We start from the raw sequence: 17865 nt of genomic DNA on the forward strand, positions 1-17865 counted from the left end.
AAAGTTTTTCTTTTTCTTCTATTCCATTTAATCTTATCTATTCTGATGTAATAGGACTCTATCTTATTCGTACAAAAGGGGGTCAAGGTATTATGTTTCATTTATTGATGATTGCACTCATTACACTTGGGTTTATCTTATGAAACACAGACTTGATTATCTTACCATTTTCAACAACTTCAAAACTCTTGTGAAAACTCAACATTCTAGAGTCATAAAATGTTTTCATTATGATTTGGGGGGTGAATACACTTCGAATTATTTTTCACAATTACTTGCTTCTGATTATACTATTCATCAAACCTCTTGTACAGATACTCCTGAACAAAATAGTGAGACTGAACGAAAACATAGGCATCTTGTTGAAACAGCCCGTTCATTTTTATTATCTACCCGTGTTTCTAGTACCTTTTAAGGGGAAGCAATTCATACCGCTGCTCATGTGATTAATTGAATTCCAACCTCACACAATTTAGGCTTGTCACCTTTTGAAAAATTGTATGGGCATGCTCCTCTCTATTTCTCTTTGCGTATTTTTGGTTGTACTTACTTTGTCCTTTGTCCACATGTCAAGTGTAATAAATTAGCCTCTCGGTCTGTTCTTTGTGTCTTTTTGGGTTATGGTGTTACTCAAAAAGGATAGCGTTGTTTTGATCCCGTTAGTAAAAAATTGAATGTTTCTCGTCATGTTGTATTTCTTGAGCATATTTCATTCTTTTCTATTCCAGCTAGTTCGCATAATATGGCAAAGTTAGATCTGTTTTGTATTGATCCTTTCAATACTGACACTGAGGAAGTTTCACTCATAGCTCCTACTGGTAGCTCAGCTGAATCTGGTATTTTGGTTCCTAAGATATCTACTCCACATGCTCCTCCTTTTGCCATTACCCAATCATCTCCTGAGGTTGCGAATGATCCTTATCTCCACCATTGCCAATCCACTCGTGTTCGTAAGTCTACTAAACTACCATATTTTGTTTACTCCTATTATTCTCATTCTTTTGCTTCATTTGTTACATCTATTCATTGTCTTTCTAAGCTTGTATCCTCTAGAGAAGCTGTCTGTAACCCACTTTGGCATAGTGCTATGGCTAAGGAACTAACTGTTTTGCATCAGACTCATACATGAGTTTGGTTCCGTTACCACCAGATAAACACACTATTCGTTCTCGTTGGGTATATAAGATCAAAACTAAATTTGATAGATCTATCGAATGATACAAAGCTCATCTTATTGCTAAAGGTTATTCTCAAGAGTATGACATGGATTATGAGGAAACATTTGCTCCTATTGTAAAAATGATGACTGTTCGTACTCTGATTGGTGTTGCTTCTATTTGTCGATGGAGAATATCTCAGATGGATGTCAAGAATGCATTTTTAAATGATGATCTTTATGAAGAAATTTATATGACACATCCTCTTGGTATTTCACACCAACCTGATGAAGTTTGTAGGCTTTGTAAAGCGCTCTATGGTCTCAAACAAACACCTCATGCTTGGTTTGAGAAGTTTTCTATAGTGATTACTTTGCTTGGTTCTCATCCTAGTAATCATGATTCGGCATTGTTTGTTAGATGTATAAGTGCAGGTCATATTCTTTTATCATTATATGTTGATGACATGATTATTACTGGTGATGATTCTGATGGAATTGCTTACCTGAAGTTTGAGTTGACTAGTTATTTTGCTATGAAAGACTTGGATATACTATGCTACTTTCTATATATTGAGGTTACTTATTCCCCGAAAGGTTATCTTTTATCACAGTCAAAGTATATATCTGATTTGTTTGAGCTTGCTCATCTTACTGATAAGCCTATTGAGACTAATGCTCGATATTCTCCATCTGATGGCTCATCTTTGTGAGATCTTAGTTTGTACAAAACTATTATTGGAAGCTTTGTTTATCTCACCATGACTCGACCAGATATTGCGTATGCGGTTCATGTGGTTAGTCAATTTATCATTGTACCAACTATAATTCATTGGGCTGTTGTTCCTCATATTCTCAGGTATCTTCGGGGCACTCAATTTTAAAGCCTTTTATTTCCTCTTACTTCATCTCTTGAACTGCATGCATACACTGATGCGGATGTTGGTGCAGGGAAAACCAGACGATCGAACCTATGTTTTGATAATGACAAAGGGGTTCAAAGTTAAGATTATTTTGTTATCTAACAAGTATGAATAAATTTGCAGGAATGTCCTAAGTTGTCTTAGGTAAAAGTCCTAGTGGATTTTAGGTAGGTGGAATAGTCCTAGCTACGGTTAGGCAATGAAGGCCTAGTCTGGGGGACTGGGCAAAGTCTTGGCAGATCGAGGACGTCAGGTGAAATCCTAGAGTCGAGGACTCTAAGTGAAAATCTGAAGGGTTGCGGACCAGGTGGAAGTTTGGACGGGTCATGGAGCGAACGTTCAGCATGAAGTCCTGAAGTCTCGGATGTTAAGCAAAAGTCCAAATGGTTTGATGGACCGGTCTAGCGAAAGATAATTTCTCTTGAGAGTATGTGAGGACGTGTTTCCTGAAGAGAGAATAGTAGGCGTCGGTTCGACTTAGGTTTTTGTGAAATCTGAAAGTCAGAATTGGATAGTTCGGAGACTGTCAAAGTTATATTTTATACTATTTATCTATTTCTCTAACTCTGTTTTACAGGAAACTAACACTTTATAGGTAGAAGTTTGAGGCCTTGATCGGTTGACAGAACCTCCAGATCGGTCGACCGAACCCCGGAGATCATATCATCTTGCGGCTAAGTTTCGACCAAGGAATCGGTCGACCGAACCTCAGGTTCAGTCGACTGAACGATGGATATGCGTTGACTCGATCAGACCGGGTTGATCGGACCAAATAAGCCAGCGAGGAAAGCGAGATCGGTCGACTGAATGGCGGGATCAGTCGACCAAATTAAGGCTCTATCCGAAGCGACAGAATCTGGACGGGAAGCTGGGAAGGTTCAGAAGGTTCAATCTATCAAACACCTAGATTGGTCGACCAATCAACGTCGAGTCAAAAATTGATCCCGAGATCAGGTCTAGCTTAACCATAAAATGGGGTTTGACCAGAAGCTTTTGTTAGAGTGTATACTAAAAGTCTAGCTTTTTATATAAACATATAAGAATCACACTGGTCAAATGTCTATATTTATATGTTAAGTATAGTTGTTCAATTAATTTATATTGTAGATAACATGGTGTGTGGTGTCACACACAGAAGATCATGTTATCGGTTCTTTATAAATTATAAACAATAGCTCACGACTAAGATGGATAGGAACAAACCATTGAAATAGTCGTAGTGTAATTTGGTATTAGTTTATCTTAACTATAAAATTACACTAGTACACTCTGAGTGTATTGAGCAGGACCATTTAAGGTAAGTTTTTTTTATACTGACTTAATAAAAGAACAAGACCTTAGTTATTATGGAAGTGTGTGCTTTTAATCCTAATATAATAACAAGCACATATAATTAGTATTTATTTCTTTAACTTATCAAAGGGTGAGATTTAGCTCGATAAATCAATAGGCCCGATAAGTTGGGAAATGATATTACTTATAGTGTGTGTTGTTGATTATAGAAGGAAACTGTGTCCTAGTAATCTAGGTTGATAATGCCCCCAAGAGGAGTTCATAAGGATTGTCATGTTAAACCCTGCAGGTGAACTTAGTCCGACACGACAATAAGGTTGAGTGGTACTACTCTTGGACTAAGATATTAATTAAAGTGAGTTGTCAGTAACTCAATTAATTAGTGAGCATCCGACATCTTAAACACAAGGAGATTAACACACTCATAATAAGAAGGAGCCCAAAATATAATTTGGGATTAGTGTGGTAGTTCAATAATAATTCTTTAGTGGTATGAATTATTATTGATGAAATTAAGTTGGGTGTTCGGGGCGAACACGGGAAGCTTAATTTCATCAGGAGACCAAAACAAATTCCTCCTCTCGGTCCCTCTCGTAGCCTCTTATTTATAAAGTGTTGTACCCACATTCTTACCCAACTATTAGGTGACCGGCCAAGCAAGCTTGGAGTCCAAGCTTGGCCCGGCCAAGCAAAAGGTTGAGCCAAGTAGAGGTGGTCGGCCCTAACTTGGAACCCAAGCTTGGTTTGGTCGGCCATGTAAAATTAAAAAGGATTTTATTTTTGAAAATATTTTCTTATGTGGATACCATGGTTTTAAAAGAGAGCTTAAAATTTAAATATTTCCTTTTATAGCTTTCTACAAACGATTAAGTGAAAGGTTTGATATCTTTCCTTATTTGTAGTTAAAAGGAAGATTTTAATTTTTGATAAAACTTTCCTTTTTTGTACCATCTTGATGATGTAAAAGAGAGTTTTAAAATTAAATCTTTCCTATTATAGTTTCTACAAAAGATTAAGAAAAGATTTGATATCTTTCCTTTTTTGTAGATTGAGAGAAAGATTTTAATTTTAAAGATAACTTTCCTTTTTGAAAATCATCCACATGTTTTAATAGAGAGGTTTTAATTTATAAAATATCCTTTTATAACCAACCATGAAGGGAAAAATTATTAGAGAAATTTTTATTTTAAAAATTTCCAGAAACAAATAAGGAAGTTTTAATTTTTTGTTTAAAACTTGCCTTATTTGGAGCATATGATGTGGTTGGCCATGTAAAGGGTTAAAAGGAATTTTTAATTAAATGTTCCTTATTAACCAATGGCAAGGAGAATAAGGGAATTTTAATTATAATTAAATTTCTTTATATGCCAAGACCAAGGAATATAAAAGAGGGGGTAGAGGTGCCTCACCTCACAACATATCTTCTATAGTTTCTCCTCTCTTCCTTGGTGTGTGGTCGGCCCTATTCTTCTCCTCTTCTCTTCTTCTTTAGTGTCCGGTGCATCCCCTTCTTGGAGTTCTTGTGGTGGCCGGTTCTTGCTAGGAGAAGAAGGAGAGAAAGGAGGCTTTGCTCTTGCATCCCTTGGAGCTTGGTTGGTGGCCGAGACTTACTATCTCTTGGAGAAAGGTGCTTGGCCGAAACTTGGAAAAAGGAAGAAGGAGGGTTGGTGGATTCTCATCTCCACTACAAGAAAACAGTAAAATAGCGACGAAATATTAGCGACGAAATAGTCATTTGTAGCAAAAATAGACTATTAGCTGCGGAATACAATATCGTCGCAAATAATAATATTTAAAAATTAATTTTTTTACAAGGTCATTATATTTGCGACGAAGTTAGCATGGTCGTCGCTAAAAGTTTAGTATTAATGACGAATTATGTTAATCGCCGTTAATATGTAATTATTTCGAGTGGTTAATAAATAGGGATTAGCGGCGAATTATTTGATTCGTCGCTAATTTTATTTATTAGCGACGACATTATACAAATTCATCGCTAATACTAATTATTATTATGTAATTATTTCGACTTGTTAATAAATAAGGATTAGCGACGAATCAGATAATTTGCCGCTAATATTATTAATTAGCGACGAAATTATAACAATTCGCCGCTAACCCTTATTATTTGCGACAAAATCAGAAATCACAATATCGTCGCTAATAAATGCCCTTATCCCCCGAATCGGCATTTCCCCAAATCTGCCGCGATATCTTCTTCTCCTCCGTGCTCTCTTCTTCTCCGCCCGCTCGCTGCTCTCCATGTGCGCTCTCTTCTTCTCCTCCGACGCTGCCGCGGTAAGGTTTTAGGGTTTGGATTTGGGTGCGCGATCTCTTCTTCTCCTCCGACGCCACCGTGAATCTTCTTTTTTTGACAAATCCTCCTTCTTTCCTGCTCCGGCTCCGGTGACTTCTGCTCCTGCTCCGGCTCTGGTGACGTCTCGGTCGCCTTCTTGTTGGTTTGTTTGCAGATATTGTTTTTTTTAGTCTCCACTTGATAATAGACATTTTAGTCTTCCATTTACCCATTTCCATTCTAACTCCTTGGAACACTTACCGATCGAGGAGTATTTCTCATGTACAGGGACTTTTCTGAAAACCCTGCGCACAGGGACCGACGGGAAAATGAACGAGAGCAACGTACGTTGAAGCAGGGGTAATCCTCTCTTCCTCAAAACTCTCGCTTTGTTATTTTACCCCCAGTATGTTAACTGTGTGTGCTTTTATGATTCTGCTATATCAGACAGTTTCTTCTTCTCTAGTATTTACTTGGTTTTGCTTACTCGTTTTTCAAAATGTTGGAAATTATTATTGTGTAGTTAGTTCTAAGCTTGAGTAGGAAGAAAACATGGGATACATAAGAGAGGCAGACTTGTCTGTTTCCATTAGGAACCCGTGAACATGATAATGAATTTAATTCTTCAACCGCTCATGTTGTTGCTCTTGTCTGTCTTTCAACTAAGCAACTTCTTGAACTCTGATTATGAGATTCTATTGGTCCTTTCCAGCAGCCTAATTTGTGATTTCATTTGAGCTTTTTGATTTTTGAATTTCTAGTTTTCTGGACAATGAACTTGAGTCGCTAAGTAGTCTGAGAAAAATAGATCGTAGTATTAATGAACTTTCTGGACTTATTCTCTCCGAGTTAGGCAAGTGCACTATTATTATTTTTTTTAGGTTTATCTCTTGTGCCCACATATAGAAAAATGAGGTGATTATTTGGAAACAGTCCTAATAATTAAGTTGACTTTGGTGTTTTTACATTTGTAGACATCTTTTGCTTACCACAGGAAGAATTTTGCTTAGTGCTATGTCTCCATTTGATTGTACTTGTCTTGTTTTTCATTTTATCGAAATTATCTTGCTCTTAAATTTTGAATCAAAGATAATGAATATCTCTTAAGTACTTATAGTAAGAGTACATATCAAGCATCAAAATAACTTCAACATGCTATAACCAAATTCATGTTTCTAGTTGAGATATGTATTTATTTTGAAGAACAAGAGATATGTACTTATTTTGCCTCGATGGATCATATTTAACCAAATTACTCTTGAACTTCTCTTGGAAGCTATGTAGTTGATAATTTGCAATGTTTGATCGACTTTCATACTTAATAATTGATACGAAAGAATGTTGCAGACACGAACTTGCTAATTGTAGTTAGTATAATGATGGTGATATCAAGGATGCTTGCTACAATTTTACTCTCTTATCCTATCACATTTTTTGGTAAAGTTGGATACCAGTAGCACAGATATTGCTCAGAGATTACTGTTAAATATTGTTGCTTTTTAACAAATGTCAGCTTATAATATTCAGTTAGTTGGTGTGGAAATGTAGTGCCATGACATATGAGCTTCTAATTTACAAAACAGTGAGACGCCTAGTCTTTAAACATCTCAGAATAAATTTCACATTCTGTAATTGTGTAATCTATAAATACATAATTAATATTTAATGCTAATCCTTAATAGGATGTGATTCAGCTTAATTGTTTCAGTGGAAAAAAACAAACATTCCCAGTTACCTTCATAGCATGTCAATTTACAAAGATGGCACAATAATGTATTGATACAGTACTACATGGTCAATGTAATATGCCGTTGAGAAAAACATACGTAGTGTGTCGATTTACAGCATCAAAGATGCACAAACAGAAGCCTATGCCATTGGTGACTCCTAAGAAGAAACCCAATTCCAAATTTCATACCTCTCCGACTGTGATTAATTTGACATGTAGCATAGTAATTCATTGTTTCAGTGAAAAAGAGATCTTTCACTTGACCTTCGTAGCATTTTAACTTAGACACAAAAAGTGACATAATAATGAATTGTTGCAGTATTCCTACATGGTCAAAGTAGTATGCTGCTAAGGCAAAAAAAAATGGTAATATTGTCATTTCCAGCAATAACTACACTTCGGAGTAAACTCCGAGAAGAAACCACATTCCAAGACAACAAAGGAGTAGGTCAAATTTGGAGAAGGAATTTAGTGCATGAGTACTGCATTAGTTTATTTCAGTAATATTATGTATTTGCTGATGTGGACTTTTTGGATGCTATTCATAGAAGTGTTGATTTTCTGACCTGCTCTAGATACACTTAAGTTTTTATCTTTCAAGACAACAAAAGCCTAATATGTTGAAACTTGTATTAGGTCCTCGGTACTCGTTCGGGATACATTAGAGGACTTGGAAGTGGGCCAAAGCCAGTTAGGTCCACTTCTTCAGATGCCACCTCCTCAATCAGATCAACTAACAATGCATTACGTGAAAAGCTTGAATCTACTCAAGAAGAGTTAGCAAACACCAAAGTTCAATTAGCAAGCACCCAAGATGAGTTAGCATCAATGAAATCAAGACAAGATAAGTTTGAACAAATTCTTAACCGATTGGCACCTGGAGCATTAGATTCCTTGATCCATGATTCATCTTCGGTTCCACCTCCTCCTCCTCATTCTTAGACTTTGATGTTGTGGATTTTTGGATATGAACATGATGTTGCGAAGTTTATTTCTTGTAGATTATGATGTTGTGGATTTCTGGATGTGAACTTAATGTTTTGAACTTGTTACTTGTTTTTACTTTATTTGGATTGTTACTTGTGTACTTAATTTGTTGTGTTACTTGATGTTAGACATTGTTGTTGAGTACTTGGATCATGAATGTTACTAGATTTGTGAACTTATACTTTGATGAAGTATGAGTTGTTTGTGAGTTTATTTGTGAATTTGTTGTTAGAGTTAGTATTTGTATAAGTTTGTGAATATTGTTCTTAGAGTTATGATTATTGTGAATATTGTTGTTAGAGTTGTGATGATTGTATGAGTTTGTAAATGAGTATAATTTTTTTTTAAAATATTTTTTTTTAAAAAAAAGTGAAGGTTAGCGACGATTTTTTTGAACTTTGTCGCTAACAACCCGAACATATCGAACCTTATCGTAACCATTTGCGACGAAATGAAATGGGGTTAGCGACGAAACAGATTGTTAGCGACGAAGTTAAGAAAATCGTTGCTAATGTTTTAGCGACGAAAAAGATTCGAATTCGTCGCTAACAACTAAACATATTGATGTTTGCCGTAGCCGTTTGCGGCGAAATGAAATGTGTTAGCGACGCATTACTATGACATTAGCGACGAAATAAGGAAAATCGTAGCTAACATGTTTGCGACGATAAATTGTAATTCGTTGCAAATAAATTTCTTAGCGACGAATAATATTCATTCGCCGCAATAAGATTAGCGTCGATTAAAATTCTTTAGCGACGATTTAATGATGTCGTTAAGATATTGGCAACGAAACATAAAAATATCGTCGCTAATAATTGTTTACGACAAGCTTATAACGACGATCCTAGCGACGAAAACTTATCGTCGTAAATATCGGTTAGCGACGAATATTAATATATTAGCGACGAAATAATTCGTAGCTAATTATCAGTTTTCTTGTAGTGCTCGGTAGATCGTTGCCCACATAACGTCCGAGATAAGAAGAGAAATACGATAGAAGATCAAGAGGTTGTTGCTTACAAAGAGATGTATAACTAGTAATTGTTTTCCGCATCATACTAGTTTTCTTTGTATGAATTCCAAACACAAGAGGCTAGTGATTCTAGGTTTCGGATTTGTTTCAAATTTGTGTTTTTTTGTTTTTCGATCTTGTGATTTGATTGTTCCTTTTGATTAAACCTAGGGTTACTATAAGGAAATTAAATATTAAATTTCGTTGAAAGGCTTTGTCTAGGAAGTGGTGGTTGCTCTCATATCCAAGAAGGTCTAGTGCCTCGCCATATTTAACCTGGAAGTCAATCTCCGAAATTAATATTTATTTGAATTTGTAACATGGGTGGATTTGGATCAATAATGTTAAGTTCCATTTACGATCCAAGTCTAAACCTAAAAGAATAGATAAGTTAAATTTGGAATCAATAATGTTAAGTTTCGTTTGCGATTCCGAATTTAATTTCTAAAGAACACAATAGGTTGTTAGGAAAGGTTCGACACTTGTATAAAAATTTTGTACAGTGAAACCGGTACGATCTTCCTAGTAGCAGCCAACAGCTTTAACACAATCATCCAGAACAATCTTTTGTTCTTACGCGCTGCTCCAAAGACAAGTCTACGAAGTCGTAACGCTATTTTGACGACCGAAAAGCTCGCATCCCCATTATTCTAAGTCGTCAGTATAGATTTCATTTATTACACTTAATCTTCTCAATTGTAATTACTCTTGTCCTTGTAATTTATTGAAGCTGAGCAACTTCTACTCTCTTGTACGTTGCTCCAAGATGATTCGACAACATCCAAACGCTGCTCCGACAATCGACAACAACTGCTAATCCTTTGTTGTTGATAAACTTTGTTGTTAATTTCAATGCTTGTAATTGCTATCTATGTAAAGATTTCTCGAGCTTATAGTGATTGCCTAACAAAAACGATCAACGATTATAGACCTTGGAGTATGAGTCATCACAGGATCCGAACCAAGTAAAATCCTTAGTGTCCTTGTGTTTTCGATTGTGTTTTTATTTTCCGCTATGTCTTACTCTGTGATTTATGAAAAATAAATGAAATAGTCATGCGTGCTATTCACCCCCCTAGCACGCATCAATCCTACAGTGGATTAGGCTAGTGATCCTACGAATCGTAAATCTACCACTAGCTTTTGTATTTTTCTTAGTGATTCCCTCATTTCTTGGAAGAGTAAGAAGCAAGATATTATTTCTAGATCTTCCACAGAAGTTGAGTATCGTGTCATGACCTCAATTACTTGTGAGATAGTTTGGTTGCATTGGTTGCTTGCGGATGTGAGTATCTCTCTTCATCAACCTACTACATTATATTATGATAATCAAAATGCTATATAAATTATACGTAATTCAGTTTTTCATTAGCGGATGAAACATATTGAAATTAATTATCACATTACTCGTCAACATCTTCAGATTGACATCATCACATTGTCTTTTGTTCTTTCAAACTTATAGATTGCTGATATGTTTATCAAATCAAATTCGGCTTCACGTTTTCATTTCTTGACAAACTCTCAATGCTTCTAGCTGTAGCATCGTGAGTTTGAGAGGGATATGAGATTATATATATTTATTTGTTTATAGCTTTTAGGGTAATTTGATTTTTTTTCTTTTTATATTTAGAGTTTAGGATTTCTTAACTGAACTATATAATGTTAGGATCGTCGTACTCGGCTAGAGAGGGGGGGTGTGAATAGCCGACCTCAAATTCTTCGCGTTTCTTCCTACGATTAGGGTTAGCGCAGCGGAAATAACTAAATAGAAACGCAAAAAGGAAAGATCAAACCTCAAACTCGAACTCGACAATGTAACGAGGTTCGGAGATGAAACTCCTACTCCTCGGCGTGTCCGTAAGGTGGACGAAGCCTATCAATCTGTCGGTGGATGAGTCCCCGGAAAATCGGCTAATAAGAACTCCTTCTGGGTGGAGAAACCTCACCACAAACTCTTGCAACAGCAAGATCAGAGTACAAGTACAAGAAGCACAGCAAGATACAAATATAAAGATGAATGTAACAACTCTTGCTTGCCTTCTCGTCGACTGAAATCAGGATGAAGCACCAACTTGAAGAAGTCGAGGAAGCTCACGCGAAGCTTCGGAAGCGAGCTTAACAAAGCTCTAGAACAGCAGAAGCAATAACTTGCAGAAGCAAGAAGAAGATCAAGAAGAAGCAGAAGCTTCGGAGAAGAAGAAGATGACTGTAGCAGCCCTCGATCTCCTTTTATAACCTCTGATATCCTGAGCAACCTGCGAACCTACAAGCAAAAAGGTCAGAACACAGAAGCCCGAAATAACCTAGCCGTTGAGTCACAACGGCTAGTCCTGGACCGATCAGGCTCCACCCTGATCGGTCCAGGGTTCTTCTGATCGGTCATGGAGATCGATCAGGCTCTATGCTGATCGGTCCCCAGACCGATCATAATGCTTTCACAGAGAGTTGCCCAACTCTCTGTGCGTACCCTGATCGGTCCCGGAGACCGATCAGGCTTCCTGCTGATCGGTCCCCAGACCGATCAGTAAGCTCATAGAGGCACACTGATCGCTTTCTGATCGGTCTCCAGACCGATCAGGAAACCACAGTATCAGTGGATCGGTCACCAGACAGATCCAGGTCTTGGTTTTTACCCAAACCAAGTCCAAACCAATATCCGGTCAACCTTGACCTCTTGCTACATCATGCTTAGCATCCGGTCACTCCCTTGACCTGCTAAGACTCCCCACCAAGTGTCCGGTCAATCCCTTTGACCCACTTGGACTTTTCTCTTCGTGTCAAGTATCCGGTCACTCCCTTGACCTACTTGACCTTCTCAACACCAGATGTCCGATCACCCTTGATCCATCTGGATTTTTCCTTGCCCGGCTTCACTCACCAGGACTTTCACCTAGCTTCACTCACTAGGATTTTCACCTGGCTTCACTCACCAGGATTTCCAATCTGCCCGGCTTCACTCACCAGGACTTTCCAACTGCCTGGCTTCACTCACCAGGACTTTCCCACTGCCTGGCTTCACTCACCAGGACTTTCACCTAGCTTCACTCACTAGGGTTTTCACAACTGCCTGGCTTCACTCACCAGGACTTTCCCACTGCCTGGCTTCACTTACCAGGACTTTCCACATCCGGTCCAGAGAACGAGCTACCGAGCCCTCTCTGACCACAGTTCGGGGAACGAGCTACCGAGCCCTCTCCGACTTCCATCCGGTCCAGAGAACGAGCTCCCGAGCCCTCTCTGACCACAGTCCGGAAAACGAGCTACCGAGCCCTCTCCGACTTCCCATGTGCCAAGCTTCCATACTTGGACTTCTCCGTGCCAAGTCTCCATACTTGGACTTTTCCCGTGCCAAGCTCCCTGCTTGGACTTTTCACCGTGCCAAACTCCCTGCTGTTGGTTGCTACTCGGAAAACCTAGAGGTTCCACTGTACAAAAATTTCGTACAAAGGTTTGAACCTTTTCCTAGCTACCATGTGTTCTTTTAAATTAAATTTTGGATCGCCTGCGGAACTTAACACGTTTGATCCAAAACTTAATCTATTCGTTCTTTTAGGTTTTGACTTGGGTCTCCTGCGGAACTTAACACGTTCGACCCAAATCACCTTAAGTTATTAATTCCATTAAATATTAATTTCCATAATTGGTTCCCAGTACTGACGTGGCGAGGCACATGGCCTTCTTGGATATGGGAGCAACCACCACCGACTAGACAAAACCTTTTATGGAAAGCTAATATTTAATTTCCTAAAATAACTTTAGGTTAACCGAAAAGAACAATCAAATCACAAGGGAAAGAAAAACAAAAGAACACTATATCGAAAACAAATTGGAAACTCTAGAATCGTATGCCTCTTGTATTTAGTATTATTTCCAAAAATAACTAGTATGATGCGGAAACAAAAATTACTAGTTATACCTTTTAGAAAGACCTCTTGATCTTCTACCGTATTCCTCTTCTAACCTCGGACGTTGTGTGGGCAACGATCTTCCGAGATGAGAACCACCAAGCACCTTCTTTTTCCTTACAAGTTTCGACCATCAAAACTTCTCCTAGGATGAAGAGGTTCGGCCACCACCACCATGCTCCAAGGGATGCTAGAAAAGAGGCTTCTTTTCTCTCCTTCTTCTCCTTCTTAGATCCGGCCACCAAAGCTATCTCCACCATGAGAAGGTTTCGGCCACACAAAGGAGAGGAGAGGAAAGAAAGGGCCGGCCACACCCAAAGAGAAAAGAGGAAAAATAGAATAGAGTTGTTAGCCTTGAAGCCTCCTCTACCCCTCTTTTATAATCCTTGGTCTTGGCAAATAAGGAAAATTTAATAAAACTTCCTTAATTCTTTTGCCATTGAAAAGGAAAATTTATTTAATTAAAATAATTTTCTCTTTTCAAATTATAATGGCGACCACTCTTCTCCCCAAAACAAGGAGAGTTTTAATTAAAACAAAATTAAAACTTCCTAATTTGTTTCTAGAAATTTATAAAAATTTCTCAAATAATTTTAATCCTTCATGATTGGTTAATAAAAGAAATTTTATAAATTAAAATCTTTCTTTTAAACATGTGGATAATTTCCAAAAAGGAAAGTTATCTCTAAAAATTAAAATCTCCTTTCAATCTACAAATAAGGAAAGATATTAAATCTTTTCTTAATCTTTTGTAGAAACTAATAAAAGAGAATTTTTAATTTTTAAACTTTCTTTTAAATCATGAATATAATTAAAAGGAAAGTTTTTACCAAAATTAAAATCAACCTTTTAATCTACAAATAAGGAAAGAGATTTTAACTCTTCTCTTAATCTTTTGTAGAATCTTATAAAAGGAAGGATTTAAATTTTTAAACTTTCTTTTAAATTATATTATCCACATAAGAAAAATTTTAAAATTAAAATTCCTTTTTATTTTAATAGGGACGGCCACATGAATTCACCCATGAACATACCCATGGCCGGCCCTAGCTTGGCAGGCCCCTATAGGATGGGTAAGAAGGTGGGTATAGGTGGGTATAGTACTCTATAATTAAGAGGCTACGATAGGGACCGAGAGGAGGAATTGGTTTTGGTCTCCTGATAAAATTAAGCATCCCGTGCTCGCCCCGAACACACAACTTAATTTTATCAATAATAATTCATTCCACTAGAGAACTATTATTGAACTACCGCATCAATCCCAAATTACATTTTGGGCTCCTTCTTATTATGAGTGTGTTAATCTCCCTGTATTTAAGATAACAAATGTCCACTAATTAAGTAAGTTACTGACAACTCACTTAATTAATATCTAGCTCCAAGAGTAGTACCACTCAACTTCATCGTCATGTCGGACTAAGTCCACCTGCAGGGTTTAACATGACAATCCTTATGAGCTCCTCTTGGGGACATTCTCAACCTAGATTACTAGGACACAGTTTCCTTCAATAATCAACAACACACACTATAAGTGATATCATTTCCCAACTTATCGAGCTTATTGATTCATCGAACTAAATCTCACCCATTGATAAATTAAAGAAATAAATATCAAATATATGTGCTTGTTATTATATTAGGATTAAGAGCACACACTTCCATAATAACCGAGGTCTTTGTTTCTTTATAAAGTCAGTATAAAAGAAACGACCTCAAATGGTCATACTCAATACACTCTAAGTGTACTAGTGTAATTATATAGTTAAGATAAACTAACACCTAATTACACTACGACCTTCCAATGGTTTGTTCCTTTCCATCATGGTCGTGAGCCACTGTTTATAATTTATAAGGAACCGATAACATGATCTTCTATGTGTGACACCACACACCATGTTATCTACAATATAAATTAATTGAGCAACTACATTTATCATAAATGTAGACATTTGACCAATGTGATTCTTATTTCTAGATAAATGTTCATACCAAAAGCTAGGTTTTTAGTATACACGCTAACAATCTCCCACTTATACTAAAAGACTAAGCTGTCATATCTGCTGCCATACATCTGATTCCCAAGCCTTTCAAAAAGCTCTTGCCTTAAGGACCTTAGGTTATCATCTGATGCAATCTAGGCGGCAACAACTTCTCCTCGTTATACAATTTCTTGTATTGGGTAGTACTTGCGCTCTATTGTGTTTTCTTGCCTTATAGACTCATGGTTTCTTCGAGTTTGTTACTGCACCATTATTATTACAATAAATTGTAATAATCTTTGGACAAACTAGAAATCATATCTAAGTCTATCTTGAGGTAATTAAGTCATTCAGCTTTTATGGCTACCTCAGAGGCTTGCCATATACTCAGCTTCTATGGTGGAGTCCAGAAAAAACACCTATGCTTATCACTCTTCCATAGTTATGACTTTTCCTCCTAAAGTAAACACAAAACCCCGAGGTCGACTTATTATTGTCCCTATCCGATTGGAAGTTAAAATCCGTGTAACCCACAGGGACCAAATTAACTGCCTTGTAAGCTAGCATGTAATCTCTAGCGCCTCTAAGGTACTTTAATATATGCTTTACTGCAGTCCAATGTCCTTGTCTAGGGTTATTTTGATATCTGCTAACTATGCCCTTGGTAAAACAGATTTCTGATCTCGTGCATAGCATACATTAGGCTTCCGATAGCCGAAGCATAAAGAACTACCTTTATTTCCTTTATCTCCTTTGATGTCTACAGAGACATATCTTTAGATAAAGTTACTCCATCCTAAAAAGTAAGAAACCTTTCTTGGAGTTTTGCATGCTTAAAACGAGCAAGGATTTTTCCGATGTATGAAGCTTGGAATAAGTAAAATATTCTTTTCTTGCGATCCCTTATTACTTTGATCTCAAGAATATATACATTCTTCCAAGTCCTTTATATCGAATTGTTTGGACAACCATACCCTTACTTCTGACAACATTTTGATATTGTTTCCAACTACCAAAAATGTTATCTACGTATAGTACAAGAAATACCACCACGCTTCCATCACACCTTTTGTATACATAAGACTTATCCAGTTACTAAATGAATCCAAAGGTCTGGATTACTTTGATAAACTGGATGTTCCAAGACCTTGAAGCTTTGTATCAGTCCATAGACTGATTGAGCTTGCACACAAGATGCTCTTAGCCCTTTGCAATGAACCCTTCTGGTTGCTTTATATGGATGCTTTCTTCAAGACTTCCATTAAGGAATGCTGTCTTGACATCCACTTACCAATTAGATAAAAGAATCCGGGTAGACTTAAGCATGACTATCAGTGAAAAAATTTCCTTTTTCATCTAGCCTTGCTTTGAAAGTTTCTACCTTCCTGTCTATCCCTTTTTTCCTATTATAGACCTTTTTATACCCAAAGGCTTTTACACCATTTGGTGGTTCTACAAGCTTCCAGATTTTATTAGAATACATATATTCTAATTCTGTTATTCATTACTCTTTGCCAAGATATTGCATCTTTATCTTGGAGTGTTTCATCATATGTCCGGAGATCAGGTTCATGTCCTCCAGGGATCGAGTCCAAAAACTCTCCCAAAACATGAATCTTTTTAGGTTGCTTAACAACCCTCCCACTACTACAAGGCACTTTCTGTAATTGTGTATCATTTGTGATACATGTTGCAGTTTCCTTGTGATATCTCATCTTGTACAGTTGGTACTAGATTAGACATGCCTTTTAATATTTCCTTAAGAACAAATTTTCTTATGAGCACATGGTTTATTACATAGTCCTTTTCTAAAAATCGGTCATTGATGCTAACAATGACCTTCTGATTTTTAAGACTATAAACTTACTTTCATTTCACTAGGATAACCCACAAACAAGTGAATTCCTGTCCAACTTATCATTGTCTCTCTTCTGCATATGTGCTGGATTACCCAAATCCGAATATGCTTCGAAATAGGCTTACGCCTATTCAGCAATTCTATATGAGTAGAGAGTTCTGACTTTGGAAGGTACTATATTCACTTCCGTTTCCAGAGTATATCCTAAAAATGATTTTGGTAATATTCTAAATAACTCATCAATCTACTTATTTCCATAAGAGTCCTATACCTTCCTTTTTCTTCACCATTCTGTTGGGGTGTACCAGGTGCAGTTAGTTGGGATTGAATCCCTACTTCTGATAAGTGACTCCTAAATTCTCCCAAGAGGTACTTGCCACTATGTTTTTACCATAGTGACTTTTACTTTGTCGTTTCTCCACATCAGCCTCGTACTCTTTGAACTAATCAAAGCACTTAGACTTGCGGCACATCAAGTAAATATATCCGTATCTCAAATAGTTGTCTATAAAATAGATGAAATATTTGAAACAACCTCTTGCCTGGATGCTCATAGGATCACACAAATCAGAATGAACTAATTCCAATATATCTTTGACTCCATACCCCTTAGACTTAAAAGCTTCTTGGTTATTTTTTCTTCCAAGTAAGACTCGTAGGTTGGAAAGATTTCCACTACTAATGAACCCAAAAGTTCATCAGCTACCAATGAATCCTACTC

At 37.0% G+C, this 17865-nt stretch overlaps 1 long non-coding RNA gene across 1 annotated transcript; it reads left to right on the forward strand.

Moving 5' to 3' along the window:
• Positions 1-5476: 5476 nt before the first annotated feature.
• LOC121990689 lies at positions 5477-8561 on the forward strand. Its single transcript, XR_006114664.1, has 3 exons — positions 5477-5805; positions 5957-6028; positions 8034-8561. It is a non-coding gene; the product is annotated as an uncharacterized LOC121990689 (long non-coding RNA).
• The last annotated feature ends 9304 nt before the right edge of the window (positions 8562-17865 follow it).

Source organism: Zingiber officinale, chromosome 6B, assembly GCF_018446385.1.
Source record: "Zingiber officinale cultivar Zhangliang chromosome 6B, Zo_v1.1, whole genome shotgun sequence".
In the NCBI taxonomy this organism is placed as follows: Eukaryota; Viridiplantae; Streptophyta; class Magnoliopsida; order Zingiberales; family Zingiberaceae; genus Zingiber; species Zingiber officinale.